Source organism: Lolium perenne, chromosome 7, assembly GCF_019359855.2.
Source record: "Lolium perenne isolate Kyuss_39 chromosome 7, Kyuss_2.0, whole genome shotgun sequence".
Taxonomy (NCBI): domain Eukaryota; kingdom Viridiplantae; phylum Streptophyta; class Magnoliopsida; order Poales; family Poaceae; genus Lolium; species Lolium perenne.
This window is the reverse complement of record NC_067250.2, coordinates 168,058,982-168,071,391: the sequence shown is the minus strand read 5'-3', so window position 1 is coordinate 168,071,391 and position 12,410 is coordinate 168,058,982. Positions and strand designations below refer to the sequence as shown.

At 40.6% G+C, this 12,410-nt stretch overlaps 1 pseudogene; it reads right to left on the bottom strand.

The window, feature by feature from the left end:
• Positions 1-835: 835 nt before the first annotated feature.
• LOC139833752 (uncharacterized) lies at positions 836-4,482 on the bottom strand (annotated as a pseudogene).
• Positions 4,483-12,410: the final 7,928 nt, after the last annotated feature.

Sequence of the window (12,410 nt, the reverse complement as noted above, 5' to 3'; positions counted from 1 at the left end):
ACTACTGCGACAATGGAAAATTACGTGGCCATAATTTATTTCAACACAAATTATTTTGGTGGCAAGAAACTATGTCAACAAATCTTATATGCGTGGAAAAAACGAATGGCCACATACAAGTCAATCGTGGTAAAAGAATTTTCTGGTATCGCGACGGCCAAATTAGTTGAAGCGACAAACTACTGTGACAATGAAAAAAATTCGTGGCCATAATTTATTTCAACAGAAATTATTTTGGTGGCAAGAAACTATGTCAACAAATCTTATATGCGTGGAAAAAAAGAATGTCCACAAACAACTCAGTCGTGGTAAAAGAAGTTTCTGGTATCGCGACGGCCAAATTAGTTGAAGCGACAAACTACTGCGACAATGGAAAATTCTGTGGCGATACTTTATTTCAACAGAAATTATTTTGGTGGCGCCAAATAGTAGTCGCAACGGCCTAAATATTAGTAGCTACAAACAAGAGCGACAGTCTAAACTATTGGTTGCGCTACTCTATCACAACGGCCAGCATGTTAGTGGAGAAAAACTATTTAAACAAAACCCTCGTTCGTGGTGCCAAGTTATCACAACATGTGAACAAAACAGGTAGTTGTGCTGACTGAGACTTGAGGCAACACTATATTTTCCGTGTAATAACCTATTGCCACGTTAAAAATAAAAAAATATAAAAAGGGGAAACAAAAAATACGGGCATTGCATTAAAATATTCAAAACCGTACGTACAATATGTATATTCATACAAATCATAATTCTCATAGCTAATATGGATCAAATAAAACTCAAATATATCGTAGTTCTTCTTATGTAGGTTATGTACAATCGAGTGCATCTAGTTATTTCCATTTCCATTTGCATTTGCATTTGCTTGTCCATCCTGCAATCAAGAATAAAGGAAAGTTAAGTTCATGTCCCTAGCTAGCACATATTGTTTCCTGAGGTTGTCAGTCAACGCAGCAACAACACATGGTGTAACAGAAGCAGCAGGTGCAGCTAGGTGTTACTGTCGGTGAAGACAAAACAGTAGTTGTGAGTCAACGGAGCAACAACACATAGTGAAACATAAGAAGCAGGTGCAGCTAGGCTATAGTGTGAGTAAATCAAAAAAACAGTATGTACTAGTACCAATTTGCACAAGTTTGTGACTTACCAATGCTTTATACATTCGAGAATTTTGTAACATGTTGTGCGCAGCTACTATTTTGTTAGCAGGGCTCTGTAGAGGTGTTTGCTGGTTTGGATTAATATTTTCTATCAGGTTAGGCTTCTTAGAATTCTGCGAAAAAGATATGCATTGTTAGGAATGCAAGTAAACAACTAAATCTTATGAGTTTGCAATCATATGACTATCATCACCTTATTTGTTTGCGTCTTATCTGTTGCAATCTGCGAAAACGATGTGCATTGTTGGCAATGCAAGTAAACAACTAAAACTTAGGAGTTTACAAGCATATGACTGTCATCACCTTATTTGTTTGCGTCTTCTCTGTTTCAATCTGTTTGCTGAACTCTTCAAACTGTGATTGAAACTGTGAAGCTAACTTTGCCATCAAGTTTTTCTCAAATTCCTCTCTTGAGGTTCGCTCAAGTTACATCATTCTCTCCCTATCAGCACGCTCTTCCTCTAACCTCTGCTCAAGCTGTTCCCTCTGACCACGCTCAAAATTAATCTTCTCGTCCATACTATCACATTCATCTTGTAACTTCTGTTCCAATTGTATGACCTGCTGGATGAGCTCTGAGTTTACCTTCTGGGTTGCACGAGCTTGCTCTTCTACCTGATACTTAATCATTTCAGACTTAGTTGGCAGTTTGGCCATGTATCCAAACCCACGTGGCTATGATGACTTGCATTTCACCGATTCTTTATATGCAGCCTGTAAAATATTGATTCTTTCTTCAACTGAAATGGGACCTCCAGTTTCCGTTTCTCGGTTTTGAATGTCTTCAGATGCTTTTTCCTAATTACAAAAAAAAACACTCACATCAAATGAAGAACCATACACGATGAACAACATTAAGTAAGTTTAGAGTAGCTTCTTAGTCAGTATACTCACGTAAACTTTTTTGACTCTTCGGTAGTCCATGATCCATTCTTGAAGTGGGTGATTTCCCAGAGAGCAATGCAGTCTGGCTCTTCTCCAGTTTCCTTATTTCTCTGCAAGTAGTGCAACAATTAGATGCTACAAACATTAAAGCACAGTGAGCATCGAATAGTGCAGAGTGAGTAGGCTCATACATTCTCAAAACTCAGTTGACAGTACGGTTTAGATCCAGCTGTGTGGTTTGTCTTGAGTTTCTTCCGGTTATCCGAGTTCTTTTGGCTGACTTCCTACACAATGCAGTTAAAGAAAAAACGAGTGAGACAAGCCATGTGAATTATAGTACACAATTCACAAACTGTGAGCATAGAGATAACCTTGAATTTCTGATCAGTGCCAAAGTACTGAATCAACCATTCCCACTCTTCAGGTTGTAGATCTTCTGGAATATTTGACATTCTTGCATCATCTGTTTTGTATGCCTTGTAGGTGCTGCTTAAAGATGCCCGCCAGCCTCTGTATCGCTCTTTGGCAACTTTTAGGATTATCTCTTCTGTTTCAGGTGTATCTTCCAGATCATATATGTCATGTAATGTGTACAGCAAACGGATATACTTTAGTAATTCAGTATGGACGAAAAAATAAGACAACACATGTGAGAAAGGTTGTACTCACCAACATATCTGAAACTATGAGTCGATGGATTTCATGGTGAATGTTCGTCCACCTCCTCACTCCAATAATTGGTAACCTTTTTTTCATTATGATAACGATGTCATCCTTGAATGAACGGTAGTTCATTCCTACTGCGCCATCCAATGTATCAGAGAATGCAATATTTAGCTTTCCAGCTCCATTGGCATGACGCTTCTTACTTGCTTTACAACCTTTCAGTACACCTCACCCTTTCTTCTTGGGTGTGTCAGCGTCTACAGCCCAAAACATACACAAAGAATTGTATTATTGTGTAGTACATTGTAAGAAATGAGGACATACATGTAAAAAAAACTAGTACCGTCCTGTAGTTTCTGGCAGTAGCGGCGAGCATGGGAAGGCCATTCAGTAAGGGGGCACATGTCATCTTCACACACTGGAGCGCTAGATTGTCCTTCAGTTCCTTTATCAGGGTTACCATTCAGCAATCAAGTTTTTTATGCATTATAGCAAATGTTCGACATATCTTTAATGTCAAAAATAAATTACCGGATCTGGCTTTTCCATGTTTTCTTATGTAAGATTCTAAAGTATCCAACCTATTCTTCTTAACAGATCCTTTCTTTACTGATCATGTAAACAATAAATGGACATAGCATTAGCAATGGGCACAATTCTGAAACCTGATTAATAATAGATGTACTTGTGTACCATTCGTAGCGGAAAAATCTGATTCTTCTGTTTCATTTGAATCTTGGTCCTCAGATATTGCATCCCTAACTGCATGTTTATTTTAAATACTTGATTAGTTAAAGCATGCATTAAAATGTGACCGGGAAAATATTTATTAAAGTCTGAACTGAAGGTGATGTGCGATGGAGATTTGGGATGAAAGAATGACCTGAGACAGTGTACCCTGGCTTCTTTCTGGTGCATACGCTTTCATCAGTACTCTGAGAACCTGGTGTTACAATATCAACATTGGGCTTCTCCTTAAATACATACAGGTACATATATTCTTCTCCTTATTGAGCAGGGATACCATTGTCTCCACTTCAGATGCATGCTCGATGGGAACCAATTGTGCTCTGCCATCGGCATTTTTTACCCTGTAGTAGAGGTAATCAAACGCGCCATGGAAGCCAACAGTTTCAATCATACTGATCAATTCAATATAGCAGATGTCAGTCCTGTCGATTGTCATGGCCATAACTTTTTTTGTTCTATCATCATCTTCGTAGTGCAGTTTAACTCTCCAAATCTCCTCGCCAGTCTACAGTTAAATAGAAGATAAAAATTAGCACCAAAATAATCAGTAAATTTGCAGATCTTAAATAAAAGAATAGTTACATGGCTATGTAAATAAAAGAATATAGGTCGTAAAATGAACATGCATGTATCGTTAATTCTCAGTTAGATACACGATAAGGAAAACATATATATTCGCAAATGATCCACAGAGGAACAACATGATGAAAATTGACAGAGGCATTTTTCACATGGATAATGAGTCTCCCATCGTCACTACGATGGTGCATAGCACGGAAAACTCGAATTACACATGAAATCCTACGATCTACCAGGTGAGCTTCATACACAGATTTACGCTTAGCGCAGAGGAAGAACAGAGAAGAACTGAAAAAATAATATCCAAGAAAAACCAATTTCGAGAACAGATTTACGCTAGTGCGGACGCGGGAGGCGCGTCATGGCTCAGCCTTTTCGCCGGCGCGGGCGAAGCAGCGGCGGCGGCGCCTAACGTGGAAACAATCCCCGCCGCCATCTTGTAATTCTAGGGTACAAAAATCGGTGCGCTGCACATCTTTGCGGACGAAGAGCAGATGACAAATGAATAACCTGAGAGGATTCCATTGAATCGGGTGAGGACGATGAGTGAGCTCAGATCCAATCGGGAACAAACTCGCCGCGGTGATTGCGTTTTGGCAGTCGTGGTTAGTTATGGAGATAGTTTACCGGGAAGGTTAAAAAGATGGTTTTCTTTTTTGGTGGGAACAAAAAAAATCGCAGAGTCTCCACGTACGGCCCTTTTAGTGGGGGGTTTTAAATTTTTGGCCAAAACTACATTGGTGGGAATGTAATTATTTTTTCGATGGTATTTTGAACGTTAAGAAAAATGAAATAAATTTGGAAATTAATATTTATAAGCAATATATGAAATATATATGCTTGCAAACAGTAATATTACTAAAAAAATTGTGTTTAATGATTAGAATGGAGGGAACAAATGGTGGCAGTCGACGATGCAAGAAGGCTCTACTATTCTATCAAAATGGGAATTCCTGGCCTGGCGTTCGAGTGCGGAGGAACCTGAGGCTAAGGCCTGCATTTCTGATCTGAACCTCCTCATACAACTACGATGTACCTCTGCTACCGTGGAAACGGACTTCCGAAGAACGGTAGAAGTTATGGTGAAGGGAGAACCTGATAAATCGGCGAGCTGGCCTATCTATTTGGAAGGCCAGGACCTTTTAAAGGTGCATCAATCTATTACTGTGACAAAAGTAGACAGGATAACATGTGAAAGTCTCACATGAGTCATGTAATGCCCCTAAACAATTATGGCATGCATCTAATTTGCTGCCGTCGCGTTATTAATATCTCCAAACGTCAAATTGCCACTGAAAAAATAGAGAAGACCAATAATGATCATAGCTAATATGCAGACATCACAGGGTTTTGGTGTTCAATGAACTGAAGCACATCAACTGCACAGGGTTTTGGTGATCAATGTAATCAATCACATCACTGTTGCCCCTACGATAAATACAGGCCTCCATGTATTGATGATCTCATGCAAATGTCTTGGTTAGCATTCAACTACAACTAGGGCGACACCGCCTGCATCACAATCTTCACGTCCAAGTGGCGGTTACTGGTGCTCCAAAGTGTAATGAGAAGAGCTTGCATTTCCTTTAAATGCTTACCTTTAAGGAACTCCCGCCATGCATTCCTGCCAAAAATAATGCGGTCGTCTCTGTCTGTGTTGTACGGAACTGGGGTGAACACCTCTGACGCTCCGAGGCGAAGCCCAGCATGGCCTGAAGATGAAATGCCAGCGCTGTGCGCTACGGACTTAGGTATTCTCTGGATTTTAAACGTGTGGATGAAAGACAAAAAGAAGTAGGTCATACAAAGGCACACGTTGTAAGCTCAAATTGTGTAGAAAAACAAAAATAGCATTAGAACCATACGTACCATCTCATTTCTGGCCAAATTTGTCCTCGTCAAACGAGTCACATATGGCACTCCAATGTACTCATGTTTTGAGGCTAGAAGCTCACGGATGCGGTCATTCTCATCGTCATCAAGATCAGCTCTCCTGGAGATGATGATGGAAGAGTCAAATGGGTCATCCCCATCCATGGACTCCTCATCTGTGGACTCCTCATCTGTGGACTCCTTATCAGTCCTGGAATATGGGCCAGTTTCACTGCTTGTACTGGCATTGTGGTCGTAGTAATAGTGCCTGCGGAACATGTCCAACTTGAACACCTTGACGGTGAGCAAGGCGTCACCGTCGAAACTGAAGAGGAGCAAACTGCCGCGCTGCAGGCAGTAAATTCGGGCGAACTGCTTCCATCCGCGCCCGAGGTAAATGCAGCCAGCTGCATTGACCAGCACATCCAAGTCCCACGTGCTGGTACGCCTAATGCCAACCTCACGCACCTTCAGTTCACGGGGTTCACGGCCCTCCAACAAGTCCGCGAACTTCTTAGGCAGCGACTGTAGCAAAGGATAGAGCAGGCCATGAACATCATTACAACTAATCTGACAAATAAGACACCTAAACTGAGTACCATACCAATTTGTCAGATGAAGCATCGTTTATTATAGCGAAGAACTCGCAGCCCATCGTGTGCAAGCCCGCCTGTTCATCATACAAAAAAAGTCTGACTTCAGTTACATCTAGAAGACATGCCAAAATAGCAAGGTTCCGAAACATGAGTAAACGCATCCTATAACCAGCAAGGTTCACTAGAAATGTAGGACTAAATGCAGTCTAGGAGTAGCAAGGAGTAAAAGGGCTCACACTGTACTGCTGAAGAGAAAAAAGGGAAATTACTAAAAATAGCTCCTGGTCCTAAAAAGGGCAGAGTGAGTGAGTACGAGAGCTCTTACTTTCAACATCACAAAGTACCTACCTATAAAAGTACACACACAACACCAGCTACCAACATCATTTGGGCACCTGGAAGTATCAAAATTACATGAAGGTACAGGGATGGAGCTCCCTTATAAGCTGTGGTGTCAGCTGACCCTAGTGATACTAGCAAAACCTTCAGTAATTAGTGTTAAATAATACTAATTTATGGAGCAAGACCCAAGTAAAAAAGAGAGAAAATAGAGTTAACTACAGTGCCGAAAATTCCTAGCTCCTTCACAGGAAGCTTCAGTGCAACATCTCATCCAGATGCATGTAATTGTGTAAGTACCATCTCAATTAGTAATAAATGTGTAACACACCAATCAATCATGAATGACATGGAACATAAAAACGTGGTACCTGCTTGTGACGGTAAAGCACACGTCCGTTGGGAACCCCAAGAGGAAGGTATGATGAGTACAGCAGCGAGTTTTCCCTCAGTAAGAAACCAAGGTTATCAAACCAGTAGGAGATGAAGACCACGTGAAGGTTGTTGGTGAAGGAGTGTAGTGCGGCGCAACACCTGGGATTCCGGTGCCAACGTGGAACCTGCACAACACAATCAAACTACTTTGCCCCAACTTAACAGTGAGGTTGTCAATCTCACCGGCTTGCTGAAAACAAAGGATTAAACGTATGGTGTGGAAAATGATGTTTGCTTGCAGAGAACAAAAGAGAACAATGATTGCAGTAGGTTGTATTTCAGATGTAAAAGAATAGACCGGGGTCCACAGTTCACTAGTGGTGTCTCTCCAATAAGATAAATAACATGTTGGGTAAACAAATTACAGTTGGGCAATTGACAAATAGAGAGGGCATAACAATGCACATACATATCATGACGACTACTATGAGATTTACTTAGGGCATTACGACAAAGAACATAGACCGCCATCCAGCATGCATCTATGCCTAAAAAGTCCACCTTCGGGTTAGCATACGCACCCCTTCCAGTATTAAGTTGCAAACAACAGACAATTGCATTAAGTACTGTGCGTAATGTAAAAAATACAAATATCCTTAGACAAAGCATTGATGTTTTATCCCTAGTGGCAACAGCACATCCACAACCTTAGGGGTTGCTGTCACTCCCCCAGATTCATTGGAGACATGAACCCACTATCTAGCATAAATACCCCCTCTTGGAGTTACAAGTATCAACTTGGCCAGAGCCTCTACTAGCAACGGAGAGCATGCAAGATCATAAATAACATATATGGTAGATCAATAATCAACTTGACATAGTATTCCATATTCATCGGATCCCAACAAACACAACATGTAGCATTACAAATAGATGATCTTGATCATGATAGGCAGCTCACAAGATCTAAACATGATAGCACAAGAGGAGAAGACAACCATCTAGCTACTGCTATGGACCCGTAGTCCAAGGATGAACTACTCACGCATCAGTCCGAAGGCGGGCATGGTGATGTAGAGCCCTCCGGTGATGATTCCCCTCTCCGGCAGGGTGCCGGAGGAGATCTTCTGAACCCCCAAGTTAGGGTTGACGGCGGCGTCGTCTCTGGAACTGTTCTGGTATTTTGGCTCTCGGTGCTAGGGTTTTCGGGGACGAAGGAATAAATAGGCGAAGGGGCAGAGTCGGGGGAGCCAGGGGGCTCCCTCCCCACATCACGGCGTGGGGGGCCCCACAACCGCGCCGCCCTATGGTGTGGGCCCCCTGCTGGCCTTCCTCGACTCTTCTTCGGTCTTCTGGAACACTCCGTGGAAAATAGGGCCGTGGGCTTTTGTTTCGTCCAATTCCGAGAATATTTGTAAACTAGCTTTTCTGAAATAAAAAACAGCAGAAAACAGGAACTGGCACTGCGGCATCTTGTTAATAGGTTAGTCCCAGAAAATGCATAAAAACATTATAAAGTGTGAATAAAACATGTAGGTATTGTCATAAAACTAGCATGGAACATAAGAAATTATAGATACGTTGGAGACGTATCAAGCATCCCCAAGCTTAGTTCCTACTCGCCCTCGAGTAGGTAAACAATAAAAAGAATAATTTCTGAAGTGACATGCTACCAACATAATCTTGATCAACACTATTGTAAAGCGTATGAGATGAATGAAGTGACCCGAAGCAATGGTCTATAGTTTGCTAACAAAAAGATAATGACTAAACAACTGAATCATATAGCAAAAACTTTTCATGAATAGTACTTTCAAGACAAGCATCAAAAAGTCTTGCATAAGAGTTAACTCATAAAGCAACGGATTCTTAATAAGAGGTTTTTAAGCAACACAAAGGAAGATTTAAGCTTCAATAATTGCTTTCAACTTTCAACATGCATATCTCATGGATAATTGTCAACACAAAGTAATATAATAAGTGCAATAAGTAAGCATGTAAGAATCAGTGCACACAGTTGACACAAGTGTTTGCTTCTAAGATAGAAAAAAGTAGGTAAACCGACTCAACATAAAGTAAAATAAAAGCCCTTCGCAGAGGGAAGCAGGGATTAAATCATGTGCTAGAGCTTTTTAAGTTTTGAAATCATATAGAGAGCATAAAAATAAAGTTTTGAGAGGTGTTTGTTGTTGTCAACAAATGGTAGTGGGCACTCTAACCCCCTTGTCAAACTGACTTTCAAAGAGCGGCTCCCATGAAGGACGTTATCTCTACCAGCAAGGTAGGTCATCCCTCTTCTCTTTTGTTTACACATGTATTTTAGTTTTATTTATAGACGACACTCCTCCCAACCTTTTGCTTTCACAAGCCATGGCTAACCGAATCCTCGGGGGCCTTCCAACATTTCACATACCATGGAGGAGTGTCTATTGCAAAATTAAGTTGCTTACTGATAAATCAGGGCAAAACATGTGAATAGAATTATTAATGAAAGTTAATTAATTGGGCCTGGGCACCCCGTTGCCAGCTCTTTTTGCAAAATTATTGGATAAGCGGATGTATATGCCACTAGTCCATTGGTGAAAGTCTGCCCAACAAGATTGAAAGATAAAACACCACATACTTCCCCATGAGCTATAAAACATTGACACAAATAAGGAGTAATAAAGTTTTGAATTGTTTAAAGGTAGCACATGAAGTATTTACTTGGAATGGCAGAAAAATACCACAGAGTAGGTAGTTATGGTGGACACAAATGGCATAGGTGTTGGCTCAAGGTTTTGGATGCACGAGAGGTATTCCCTCTCAGTACAAGGCTTTGGCTAGCAAGGTTGTTTGAAGAAAACACAAGTATAAACTGGTACAACAAAACTTACATAAGAACATATTGCAAGCATTATAAGACTCTACACTGTCTTCCTTGTTGCTCAAACACTTTTACCAGAAAATATCTAGACCTTAGAGAGACCAATCATGCAAACCAAATTTCAACAAGCTCTACGGTAGTTCTCCACTAATAGGTTTAAACTACATGATGCAAGAGCTTAAACATGATCTACTTGAGAGCTCAAAACAATTGCCAAGTATCAAATTATTCAAGACAATATACCAATTACCACATGAAGCATTTTCTGTTTCCAACCAAATATCAATAAGTGTTGCGGCTTTCAGCTTTCGCCACAAACATGAAAAATAAAACGAAGTACACAAGTGTTCAAATGAAAAAGCGGAGCGTGTCTCTCTCCCACACGAGCATGTTAGGATCCGATTTATTAAGAAACTTAAAATAACAAACGAGAATAAAAGCACACGGACGCTCCAAGTAAAGCACATAAGATGTGACGGAATTAAAATATAGTTTCACTAGAGGTGACCTGATAAGTTGTTGATGAAGAAGGGGATGCCTTGGGCATCCCCAAGCTTAGACGCTTGAGTCTTCTTGAAATATGCAGGGATGAACCACGGGGGCATCCCCAAGCTTAGAGTTTTTACTCTTTTTTTGAAACCCAAGACTGTGAGGCAATAGCCCCACAACATTTTATTACTCCAAATTAAAGAAAGTTATGTACAGAAGCCAAAACACCAAAGAAAAAACTATGTACAACAAAGGAAGAAAGGCTCTAAGACAGAGACCTAATCCAGTCTAACAATCTATCCTTATGCTTCTTTTTAATCCGATATTGCAACAAAGAGATGTCATGAATAAACTTCCCCTTCCACTTAGTGAAAGAGTGAACCTCATCACTGAAGATCTTCCCATTTCTGAGTAACCAGATGTTCCAACAAGTCAATATGACTACTTCCATGAAAAAAGGCTTAGCAAAACTCTTCCTTGCTCCATTCAAGACCTGCTGCATGTCATCAGTACCCACCCACTCAATCTGTAGATAGTTCCAAATTCTCTTGCTGAAATTACACTCAAAGAACAGGTGGATACGATCTTCATAATTTCTACCTGGATAAAGCATGCAATGTTCATCATCAGTGACATGCCAGTGCCTTCTCTTTAACAAGTCCCTTGTATTTAGCCTATCTGATATCAGCAGCCAAGCAAACAAATTATGCTTCATGATACAACATGATTTCCAAAGCCATTTATATACACTAGGCACCTGTATGTGATCATGAATGTTCTTATAGAATCAAGCCGAAGCATAATGCTCTCCCCAAATATACACCCACTGATCATTGTGTTGTGTCAAAGGATTATCTTGTAAAATTTGCTTGACCTCCCCCAATTCCTGGTAAACTTGAACAGACAAAGGCCAATAGAACAATGACTCCAAATCCTCTTCATGATACATATCCACCAAAGATGCATTTGGGGAGAGTGCATAAGAAAACAGCCTGGGGTATCTTTGGCACAAAGGCAAAGATGAACCATTAACCCTCCAATTATCAAACCAGAACAATAAGTTATCACCTTTGCCATGAATAACAGCTGCTACTCCTCTGAAATTATCAACCCGCTTCATGATATCTCTCCACCAAAAAGAACCACACAATTTTTCCTCATGAGGCACCTTACCCTGATAATGTGCAAACCATACCAGATCAACCCAAGGTAATGCCTTCCTATTATAGAACTTATCCAGGAATTTAATGAGTAATTCAGCATTTTGCTTTTGGAAGTTGACAATCCCCAATCCTCCTTTTAATTTAGGTTTACATACCAACTCCCATGCAGCCAATGACTGTTTTGGCATACCATCCTTATCTCTCCACAAACACTGTCTCAGAATTCTATCCAATTGATTAGTCAGCCCAATAGGCAGTTGCAAAGAGCACAGGAAATGCAATGGCATAGAAGACAGAGCAGAGTTAATCAGCTGCAAACGTGCCCCTTGAGATAAAAAACTAGAGCTGGATGTTAACTTCCTCTCAAGACGACACACCAAAGGTGACAATTCAGTGATTGTTGGTTTAGTAGTGCCAACAGGCAAGCCCAAGTAAGTAAAAGGCATTTTACCCACCTGACATTGAAATACATCCACCAGTTCTTGGAGTAATTCCTCTGGAACATTAATTGGCAGCATCTGAGACTTGTCAAAGTTGATCTTTAATCCAGTTGATAATGAGAACTTGCTCAAAGTATCCTTTATGAGCAACAGCTGAGCCTTATCAGCAGGCAAAATAAGCAAAGTGTCATCAGCATGTTGGACAATAGGGAAGTCAGGGTCAT